This window comes from Macaca mulatta, chromosome 7 (genome assembly GCF_049350105.2).
Source record: "Macaca mulatta isolate MMU2019108-1 chromosome 7, T2T-MMU8v2.0, whole genome shotgun sequence".
In the NCBI taxonomy this organism is placed as follows: Eukaryota; Metazoa; Chordata; class Mammalia; order Primates; family Cercopithecidae; genus Macaca; species Macaca mulatta.
Window position 1 is genome coordinate 53,215,454 of NC_133412.1, and position 12,144 is coordinate 53,227,597.

Consider the following 12,144-nt stretch of genomic DNA (forward strand, 5'->3'; position numbering starts at 1 on the left):
GTAATCCCAGCACTTTGGGAGGCTGAGGTGGGTGGATCACCCGAGGTCAGGAGTTAGAGACCAGACTGACCAGTATGGTGAAACCCCATCTCTACTAAAAATACAAAAATTAACCAACCATGGTGGCATGTGGCTATAATCCCAGCTACTCAGGAGGCTGAGGCAGGAGAATCGCTTGAACCTGGGAGGTGGAGGTTGCAGTGAGCTGAGATTATGCCACTGTACTCCAGCCTGGGTGACAGAGCGAGACTCTATCTCAAAAATAATAATAAAAATAAAATAAAATTTTTTTTTAAAAATTAAAAAGTAGCCCTAGAGAGTAGACTTTTAGGACAGGATTCTGGAACTCACTAATCAGATGGCAACAGGATCCATTGCTGGTGGTAAGTGGGGTAGTGATGTGCTGGTGTGCTGTAGCAATACTGTCACTAGGAAACTCACCTACTGTGGATTGGGATATGGTACAGGTGGAAGGGCAGGCATTGCTGATGCAGTAGCGCCAGAACAAAGTTCTCCAAATCTGGTTCCTGGATCATCACCAGCAGCACTGCTGGCATTTCATATCAACCTAGAAATGCAAATTCTCAAACACCACCTTAGACTTATTGAATCAGAGATTCTAGGAGTGAGGCCATCGATTTGTGTCTTAAGAAGCCCTCAACATGATTCTTATACATGCTAAAATTTGAAAACCACTGTGCTCGCACTTGGACAGTATGGGGGCAACTGTAATTATAAGGATTGTGGAATTGTTGACTTATTTGATTTCTTCAGACACCTTGAAGAAAGGAATGACAGGCTTAAACCTGTCAGCTCAGAGCATGTTATGGAAGCCAGAAACGCTCTTCTCCTGCCCAGAGCAGAACAGGCTGAAAATCAGACATGGAATTGAACTATAAGGATGGTGGAACTGCAAAAGGTCAAGTGTAATGGGCCACTTAGGCTAAATTCAGGGCCTCTGATAGAAAAGTACTGGGGCCAGGCATGGTAGCTTATACCTATAATCTCAACATTTTGAGGATGCCAAGGTGGAAGAATTGCTTGAGACCTGGAGTTGGAGACCAGCCTGGGCAACATAGGTAGATTTTGTCCACAAAATATTTAAAAATTAGCTGGGTGTGGTGGCACATGCCTGTGGTTCCAGCTACTCAGGAGGCTGAGGTGGGAGGATTGCTTGAGCCCAGGAGGTTGAGGCTGCAGTAAGCCATGATCACGCCACTGCACTGCAGCCTGGGTAACAGAGCGAGACCTCATATAAAAAAAAAAAAAAAAAAAAAAAAGCCAAAGAAGGGGCTGGGCACACTGGCTCACACCTGTAACCAAACACTTTGGGAGGCTGAGGTGGGTGGATCTCTTGAGTTCAGACGTTTGAGACCAGACTGGGCAACATGACAAGACCCCATCTCTACCAAAAGTACAAAAAATTAGCCAGGCATGGTGTTGTGCACCTGTGGTCCCAGCTATTCAAGAGGCTGACATGGGAGGATCACTTGAGCCTGGGAGGTGGAGGTTGCCGTCAGTTGAGAACATGCCACCGCACTCCAGCCTGGGTTGACAGAGTGAGATCCCATCTCTAAAGAAAAAAAGAAAAAAAGAAAAGAAAAGAAAAGGGATCCTGATATCTGATATGGAGAAACTTAAGTGGATATATCTGAGAACTTTGAACCTCCAGTTTTCACTGAATGCTCTGGGGTAGAAGAAAGAGGAGAGGAGACTGGAGAGGAGGGGAAGGGGAAGGGAGGAAGGGTAATGGGTTCCTGATATCTGGTATGGGGAAACTTAAGTGGATACATCTGAGAACTTTGAACCTCCAGTTTCCACTCAATGCTCTGGGCTAAAAGAAGTAGCCCCCTTTCCTTGCTAAGAGAAGGGCAGCTGCCTCTTGCCTGGAGACTAGGCAAAGAGCCTCCAGCAAGGCCTTACAGCAGGAAGAGATGTATCGTCATTGCTGCCCCACATTGACACCAGGCTATGGTCATTCCTCATCATGGCCCAAGGTCACAAGCACAACCTGCTCTGGGAGAACGATTTTTTTTGGCCAAAAATGTTGCAGGAGCTTCCAAGTACACACTTCTGCCAAGTACTGGCAGAATCTGGGAGAGGAGGTGGAGGAGTAGGCATAAGGGTGTTGAACCAGGGGGAGACTAAAGGCTGTATACATGATAATACACTGACCTGGGAGCACTCTCAGGATTTAATGGCTTGGCAAGGACACCTGGGGCTCCAACATACTGCTGGAGTGGCTCCTTGAAATGTGGATGGAACAATTGCTGCAGTGAATTAGGTAGAGATTATAAAACTATATTTGCAAAGCATCAGAGAGGCCAGAAAGTACAGGAAGGTAGGAATGTTGGAATGGTTCATTATATGCCAGCAGATTCAGAATCCACCACTTGACTATGTGCCCTTGGTGGCCTCACAAGAACTCCCCTCTCTAGGCTACCAAGGAAGGCACTAGTGAGAATGGCACCTGAATCTTTCCGAGACTCAGTGGCAATATCCTTTGTAGGCCAGGATCGACAAGAGGAGATGCTGCTACGAGACCAGGCTTCGTGGTGTCAGTGGGAATGGTGGAAGGCGAGAACAGCAGATGCCAGGTGGTGGCACTTCATTATCATCAACAAGGTGGATGTAATTAACTTAATTGGTAGGAAGGCTAGAGTGATAACCAGGATGCCTTGACCTCCAGGGATCTGTTGTGTTAGCTAAAAACTTATGGCATTCCTGCATACTGCTGCACTCCAGCCTGGGCAACAGAGTGAGACCCTGTCTCAAACACAAAACAAAACAAAAAAAGTGTTGCTATAATGGCACCAATTGTATATGAAGTTCCTGAAATTCTGAGTTCCACTAATATTGTGTGATTTAAAAAATTCTATACTTAAAAGCAACACACCAATAGAGGCAAGCAAACCATGTTTTGCACGAAACAATTGTCAATGGTGATGGTGTGTGGATCTCCCCTTTCAGAACCCTGAGAGTCTCAGTACCCGAAGGGCTTTCTGCAGACAAGATAACTGTCAGAATCACATGGAGAAGATCAGAGCCTGGAAGGAAACCTGAGAACTTTTTATTTCAACCTTCTTCATTTTGTATGGAGACAAGACTGAAATTCAGAGAGTTCTGGTTTCTCAACGCACACCACTAGTCAATAAACACACAGAGCCAGAAGCTAGATCGAGCTCAGTGTTCTTTTAAAGCTACTACTTTTACTAGCTTACTCTGCTAGTAAAGCTTACAACCTGACAATAACATAATATATACACACAAATACAGTTACTTCCAAAATAGATTTCGGAGGGGGAGCAGGCAGACCCTGCATTTTTACAATTTATAATTTAAGAATTGCAAAATCTGTCTCCAGTATTCATAACAGGATGTCATTAACCAATCCCCACAGTGGGTTGGACGTCTAGGTTGTTTCCAACTATTTGGTTTTATAATTATCCATTATAATGGTGAAAAATTGGAAACAACCTAAATGTCCAATAATACAGGCATTAATTCTCTAAAAAGTGAATATCAAATAGCCATAAAAAAGACATTAAAGATCCAGAAGTGTTGCTAATTGAGCAAAAATACGTTGAGGACCATTTCAGGTCAGATGCAGTGGCTCACACCTGTAATCCCAGCATTTTGGGAGGCTGAAGCGGGCAGATCAGTTGAGGCCAGGAGTTTGAGACCAGCCTGGCCAACATGGTGAAACCACATTGTAAGGTACATGGATGTGCTTTGGTCAAGGAATAAGCTGAGACAGATATCCAGGCCTGCATGACTCACCGGTTTGGTGTGCAAACGCACACCTCCACTTGTAATATAACCTGTTTGTGTAAGTTCATACTTGGCTTTATGCCACTATTGTCTGTAAAAGGTATAACTGCCCTATTGACGTTGTGCATAAGAGACATGGCTTTTGGGGGCTTGGCTGGTCTCGGCTCAACATAGCTTGACATGGTGGGCACACTGGCGCCCAGAGAAAGAGAGAGCGAACAAAAGCTGTCCATCTTGCAGATGGATGGGAGGGAGCCAGGACACAACTGGGCTTGCTCATGCTGGAAGAAAGAGTTAAGCTGCTAACCCTGAAGGTGAGGGAAAGCCGGCTGCACAGCTGTGCGTGGGGGCAGCTGGCTCAAGCCGCCAAGACAGGGTGAACGGTAAGCTGCTAATAAGAGGGCTAGTGTAAGGAAGCTGTTAAAGAGAGCTGCTGCTGAATAAAACTGTCTTTCACCTGATGTTCTTTCCCTTGAGTGTTCTTTCCGCTCACCCACCCACTTTCCTCAGACCTCAGCATGGACTAGACCTGGACCCCGGGATCTGACACACATCTCTACCAAAAATACAAAAATTAGCCGGTGTGGTGGCACATGCCTGTAATTCCAGCTACTAGGGTGGCTGGGGCATGATGATTGCTTGAACTCAGGAGGCAGAGGTTGCAGTGAGTCAAGATCTCAGTACTACACTCCAGCCTGGGCAACAAAGCGTGACCCTGTCTCAAAAAATAAAAAAGTTAAAGACTGTTTGTACAGTATTAACTTTTTCAAAATATTTACTCAAGCATAGAAAAGTCTAGAAATGTCATCAATGGTGATTTCAGGAAAGAATTATAAGGTGACTTTTTTGGTTATCTGCATTTTTTTCTTTTTCTTTCTTTCTTTCTTTTTTTTTTTTTTTTTTTTTTTGACATAGGGCCACCTCTGTCACCCAGGCTGGAGTGCAGTGATGTGATCAGAGCTAATTGCAATGTCCACCTCCAAGGCTTAAGCGATCCTCCCACCTCAGGCTCCTGAGTAGCTGGGACTACAGGCGCACACCACCACACCTGGATAATTTTTTTATTACTGTATTTTTTGCAAAGATGGGGTTTGTCATGTTGCCCAAGCTGGTCTCATGTGATCCACCCACCTCAGCCTCCCGTTGTGCTGGGATTACAAGTGTGAGCCGTGTGTGCTGGGCCTGTCTTCTTTTCTATAATGACCATGAGGCCGGGCGCGGTGGCTCAAGCCTGTAATCCCAGCACTTTGGGAGGCCGAGATGGGCGGATCACAAGGTCAGGAGATCGAGACCATCCTGGCTAACACGGTGAAACCCCGTCTCTACTAAAAAATACAAAAAACTAGCCGGGCGAGGTGGCGGGCGCCTGTAGTCCCAGCTACTCCGGAGGCTGAGGCAGGAGAATGGCGTGAACCCGGGAGGCGGAGCTTGCAGTGAGCTGAGATCCGGCCACTGCACTCCAGCCTGGGTGACAGAGCGAGACTCCGTCTCAAAAAAAAAAAAAAAAAAAAAAAAAAAAGAAAAATGTTCAGAGAAAAAGAATACAAAATTGTAAAAATCATATATAACTAGTTTTGTTTTGTTTTGTTTTGTTTTGTTAAAGGCAAGAAAGAAAGTAGATTGTCCAGGAAGATAGTTACTCCCACTTTATATTTCTTTGGTGAACTCATCAAAAGGTCCAGGAGTAGAATCACGGGTCAAAGTACCCCGGCTTTAACTTCTGGTTCAGAGAATCCTAACAACTTACATTGTCACCGGCAAGGTCGGTCTTTGACCACAGGATTAACTCTCAAAGCAATTCTCATCCGACATTAGCTGCTTAGTTTTCCACTGATATGTTGACTCCAGGAGGTTCCTTGAGTTCTGTGTGTTCAGCTGGCCTCCGGTGGCCCCATTATTATTTTCTGCCAGGTAAAGGTCAGCCACCTGCACACAGATCTCATCACTCATGATATGCTGCAACTGGAATCAAACAAAGGCAAGCTGTTAGTGAACACAGAAAAGATTTCTCCATTATACAGTCAACGTGCTTTTGACTGATCCAGTCACTCAGCTCAAAAGAGGTTTTGGTTTTTTTTGGCCAGCAATTTTTTTTTTTTTGAGACAGAGTCTTGCTCTGTCGCCCAGGCTGGGGTGCAGTGGCCGGATCTCAGCTCACTGCAAGCTCCGCCTCCCGGGTTTAGACCATTCTCCTGCCTCAGCCTCCCGAGTAGCTGGGACTACAGGCGCCCGCCACCTAGCCCGGCTAGTTTTTTGTATTTTTTAGTAGAGACGGGGTTTCACCGTGTTAGCCAGGATGGTCTCGATCTCCTGACCTCGTGATCCGCCCGTCTCGGCCTCCCAAAGTGCTGGGATTACAGGCTTGAGCCACCGCGCCTGGCCCTTGGCCGGCAATTTTACAAAATTAATCACACAAACCACTGTGTCATTTTCTTGGAGAAAAATCAAGCCAAGATTTTCAACCACATTGGTGATCCATTGTAAAACTTTCATACCTATTTAAAATAAAAACCATAGAGAACTCAGGTTAATGTACTATTTATTTAAAATTCTAAGGATATTTAAATAATTTTTCATGGGTCATACTTTTATTACATTTTAAAATCATTTAGAATTTGCTTTCACACATATTCTCCCTCATTTGATCCTCACAACTGCCCTGGGAAGCAGGTTGGAGACAGAGTAGGGGCCTGTTAGGAGACAGATTTACACAATGCATAAGAAAGCTCACTGTGAGCCGGGCGAGGAAGGGAGCCTTGGAGAATCATGAATGCAGTATCTATGTCTATATTCCCAGCCCAACTACAATGCCTGAAATTCATTAGGTATTTAAGAAATAGCTGCTGAATTATTGCCTAGGGGCACTCAGCTGAAGAAGCAGGATTGAGACTAACAGTCAAGCTTCCTGACTCCTAACCGAATACTTTTCCAAACACACCACCTATTTTTCTATATCTGATAGAAAGTATAGTGCTTAAGATGTACATAATGTGAACTCACTTTCAATACAGGCCAATCATGATTGACTATCAGTAGCTTTTGTGACAAACTTAGTAAACTAGAAATAGAAAACTGAACCTTTCAGAGTTCCCATTCTCATGTCACATGCTGTTTCTGTTTTGAAATAAAAATCCTTCCAAATGAAACTGTATCCATCAAAATGACAGAGAAGTGAAAAATAGATATAAGAATAAAACATTAATTTCAATATTGATTTGTCTATTTTGCTTTAAAATTATCATAACCACCAAGCCATTCTATTTTTAGGAAGATACATTCTTTTTGAAGTGTTAGAAACCATGATAACTATTCTTAAGTCCTAAATGACCAGCATGTGTATTAGTAGATAACTGGACACAGTGCAAGGTCAGAAGGGTGACTGAGTGTGGCAGAAAGGGCAGTATGTCCAGCAACTGCAGATGGCTAAATGACAATGGGTTCAGATAATGGATTCTGATACAACCATTCAAATAATGCTTATGAGTACTTGATAACATAGGGAAAAGCTTAAGATACAGTGTTTGAGAGAGAAAAGGAAAGGTGGAAAAAAAAATAGATGGAAAGCATGACTTCAATCATGCATACAGATGCTTCCACTTTATATATTTTTTTCTTTTTTTTTGAGACAGAGTCTCACTCTGTCGCCCAGGCTGGAGTGCAGTGGCATCATGATCTTGGCTCACTGCAGCCTCTACTTCCTGGGCTCAAGCAATGCTCCCACCCAGCCTCCTACGTATCTGGGACTACAGGTATGTGCCACCATGCCCAGCTAATTTTTTGTATGTTTAGTAGAGATGGAGTTTTTCCATGTTTCCCAGTCTGGTCTCAAACTCCTGAGCTCAAGTGATCCACCTGCCTCAGCCTCCTAAAGTGTTGGGATTACAGGCGTGAGCCACTGCCTCTACTTTATACTTTCTTGTTGAAGTAGACTGTATTACTGATGCCCTACTCACACCCTCTTTTTGGATATCTGGCCCCTCCTCGAGTCTCTGGAAAGGGCAGCACTACAAATCCAGGGACAACTAGGGAACTCCCACCCTCACTGCTAGGCAGATCAGATTCTCTCTCCTGCTCATTGGAAATGATACAGAGTGTGTTCAATAGATTTTTTGCAGAGGAGAATCTATATGGAAACGTCCAGTAACACTGGGACCAGGGGTACTGCCAGGGCAAGCCAAAGCCTCAGAGGCTGGAGGAGCCCGGAGCACATGCCGAATGCTTATCTGCAGAGCAAAGCACAAGCATGGAGCAGAAGTTCAGAGTGAAGGCATGCAGGAGGGAAAAATAACCTCTCAGCCCAATCCTTCCATGGTGTGGTCCTATTTTCAGTTCTGTATTTAGATGTCTGTGAGGTTGCCTATTGTACTCTGAATACAAATCCCTCTTAAGCCAGCATAGAATAGGTTAAGATAAATGTAATGACTTGACTTGGCTGGAGTGCAGTGGCATGACCATGGCTACTGTAGCCTCAACTTCCTGGGCTCAGGTGATCCTTCCTCTTCAGCCTCCTGAATAGCTGGGAGGGCCACTACACTGGGAGTACAGGCATGGGCCACCACGCCCGATGAATTTTCTGTATTTTTCTCACAAAAATATTTTTCAGAAGAAATCTTAGGTTTAATACATTGAAAATCCCTGATTGGTTTTTCTTCATCTTTTCTGTGAATGTGTAGGTGTTTCAGTCTCTTGTATTTCTTCTTTTACACAGGATATGGGCTGTTTGAAAACTATTTCATTATTTTCATCATCATCATTCATTTCAGCCACTTCAGATTTTCGCTCCAAAAATGTTAATGTACAAACTGGTGTGGGGCCCTGGGTATCCACAGTCTTCTCAGGAGTGTCAGCAATACCTAAAACCTTTTTCTTCTTCTTACATAAAACCTGGCCTTTGTACATGTCTGACAATTTGTTTTTGAAATACCTTCTGTTTTCTATAAAATCAAAGAGGAAAATCATACTCAATTCCTTTTTAAGCTAATTTCTTCCCGAGTAATCCTTGTTTCTTTTTAAATCGCTCCTCCATCCGTAGCTTTTGTGTAAGTGCCAATTCTGATTATAACGTTTCACTGATGGATATGATGGCTGTTTAAATGGAATATTCCAGTCTTGAAAGAGTTCTTTCTGTACTTTTTCAGATGGCATAAAATGACTCTCCAAGAGTCTTTCACCAAACAGGTAGTTGTTCATTGTTTCAACTTGGCAACATCCTCAGACTCAAACTCCACAAATGCATAGCCTTTGCTATTTCCAGTCCTTTTCTTTCTGGATAGTCTGAACCTTGAAACAGTGCCACACTGGGAGGACAGGAAAGGATCTGGGTTTCATTCAGTAGGTTAGGTAGGTGGCGCACATAGACTACTCCAGGAGAAAGTTGTTCTTGTTTGTTTGTTTGTTTGTTTTTGTTTTTGTTTTTGTTTTGAGACGGAGTTTCACTCTTGTTGCCCAGGCTGGAGTGCAGTGGCAAGATCTCAACTCACTGCATCCTCTGCCTCCTGGGTTCAAGCGATTCTCCTGCCTCAGCCTCCCGAATAGCTGAGATTACAGGCATGCGCCACCACACCAGGCTAACTTTTGTATTTTTAGTAGAGACGGGTTTCTCCATGTTGGTCAGGCTTGTCTTGAACTCTCAACCTCAGGTGATCTGCCTGCCTCAGCCTCCCAAAGTGCTGGGATTACAGACATGAGCCACCGTGACCGACCAGTTGTTCTTGTTTTTTTTTTTTTTTGTCAGGGTATGCGCTTGCAAACCTGTGCCACCTCCTTCTGAAACTCAGCATCTACCTGCAGGTTCGGTAACAGGATAGGCGCAGCCAGGCTGGAAAAGGCTGCCATGCCAAAAGTGGCCAACACCAACTCCATAAGGCACTCCCGGAAACACCCAGTTTTTTATATTTCTAATATAAGCAGGGTTTCGCTATATTGTCCACGCTGGTCTAGAGCTCCTGGACTCAAGCGATCTGCCTGCCCTGGTCTCCCAAAGTGCTGGGATTATAGGCGTGAGCCACCGCACCCAGGCTTGACTTTGAAATATATGTTGTACATCCAGTCAGCAGTGAACTCTGGGGGAACACCAAAGGTGAGGAGAATGAGAGAAGAGATACCTCCAATTAAAGGAGTTAAGAAAAGATGCTTGAACTTATGTTTTAAAAAGCCACTGCAGGTTGGGCACAGTGGCTAGTGCCTGTAGACACAGAACTTTGGGAGGCCAAAGTGGGTGAACCGCTTGAACCTAGAAGTTTAAGACCATCCTGGACAACATGGCAAAACTCCATCTGTACAAAAAATGCAATAAATTAGCCGGTCGCCGTGGTGCCTGTGGCCCCAGCTACTCCAGAGGCTGAGGTGGGAGGTCGAGGCTGCAGTGAGCTGAGATTCACCACTCCACTGTAGCCTGGGTGACAGAGTGATACCCTGTCTTTAAAAAAAAAAAAAAAATAGTCACTGTTTTGGGGTTTTCTGCATGAAATCTCTGTTGCCATTGGAAACAAAAAGGGTTGAGACAGTATGTATTACTGATTCAAAATCATAATCAGCTGCTTAGAGTAAATCATTGTATCTATTGTTTCAAAAACCAACCTCAGGATTGTTAAAAGTTAGTTTTGGCCGGGCGCGGTGGCTCAAGCCTGTAATCCCAGCACTTTGGGAGGCCGAGACGGGCGGATCACGAGGTCGGGAGATCGAGACCATCCTGGCTAACATGGTGAAACCCCGTCTCTACTAAAAAATACAAAAAACTAGCTGGGCGAGGTGGCGGGCGCCTGTAGTCCCAGCTACTGGGGAGGCTGAGGCAGGAGAATGGCGTAAACCCGGGAGGCGGAGCTTGCAGTGAGCTGAGATCCGGCCACTGCACTCCAGCCTGGGGGGCAGAGCGAGACTCCGTCTCAAAAAAAAAAAAAAGTTAGTTTTATTGGATTTTTCTTTAAGCTGGGCTGGTTCACTCAGGTCTGTCACTTCCAAGCCCATATTCTACTTAGTAACCCTATTTGGAAGGAAAACTGCAGCTAAGGTTATGATCCATCCTGAGATGAAAAGTTTCACACATATACACGACACATACCCCCACCACAGTATGATGACACAGCGACCCAACCTTGGGCAAATGGTACCACTGCCAGCAAATGCATTTTTTTCTTTATTCTAAATTTTTTTTCTTTATTTCTTTTAACGGCAGCAAATGCATTTAACATTTTATTGAGATTCTCAACAGCTGCCATTTGATTTGCATAGCAAATTGTTTACAAAGTAACTTTTTTCCATTTTTGATATTTTAATGAAAATTATGTTCTTCAGTTTTAAAGCCCCGTCCCTCTCCCAGAGAAAGATTAATAACTAACTACCAAGTAATGATCATTTAGGAAAAGAACAAAAGCAAAAACAACTTTTAAACACTTCTGGAACATGGGTAAGGGTCCAAAGTCAAGACCTTCTGGGCCCAGTGGAGGTGCTAGGCTGCCTCAGGACACCATCAGCACTTCCCCATCCACAACATCCTCAACAGCGGGGAGCCATGCGCGGACCCCGGGGGCTTCCTGTTCCACAAGCTCCCCTCTCTTTTTCCTCTCCACGCTTGCTGTTGGGCCTCCCCTCCAAATCTGCCTAACAAAGGCAGCAGGGTCTTTAATACTGTTCAGCTTTGTCAGTGGAGACAGGGTACTCTAGAAAACTGAGAGATTCCCTGGTCCAGTCTGGGGGAGGAAAAAATATGCAGTGTAGCATAGGTGGTTTCACTTGTCCACTTAGACACATGCTCATACTTATTCGATGGATGTATCAGATGCTTCAAAAGTCCTGATGTGTAGTAGAACAAAAGTTGCTTGTAAAAAAGAAGTTGCAAAATTATAAAAATCTCTGCAGCAGTTCAGGCTCCTGATGACAAAGCTGGTTCTGATAAGTAGTTATTTTGACATGCACAGCAGCTTTCCCTAGAAGTCTTGTGTTCCAAGGGGTTCGTTTAGATCACAGGAAATTGAAATCGAAGTTTAAAAGGCTCTCTGCTGACAAAATGTGGTATATCCATCAATGAACTTCTACTCAGTAATGAAAGAAACAAACTACTAAAACCTGTTATACGTCATGGACTAACCTCTAAAACATTAGCTAAGTAAAAAAAACCAGACAGGAGACCACATATTGTATAATTCCATTGCTTTGAAATGTCCAAAAAAGGCAAGTTGATAGAGACAGAAATGGTCTGATTTACCTCAAGAGGTAGGGATTCAAGCTCTCTGGAGTACATGTGATACAGACCTGAGAAAAAAGAAGGAAAAGAAAAGAAATTTAAACATAAGTAGATGAAATAATACTTCTCCCTGAATATAAAGAAAATCGCATTCTTTTTGTAATAATTCGGAAGACAAAATATGAAGAAAA

The 12,144-nt window shown here is 44.0% G+C and overlaps 1 pseudogene; it reads right to left on the reverse strand.

Annotated features, from left to right (window-relative positions):
• Window positions 1–8,388: 8,388 nt before the first annotated feature.
• Window positions 8,389–9,606, reverse strand: LOC711385 (MKI67 FHA domain-interacting nucleolar phosphoprotein-like; annotated as a pseudogene).
• Window positions 9,607–12,144: the final 2,538 nt, after the last annotated feature.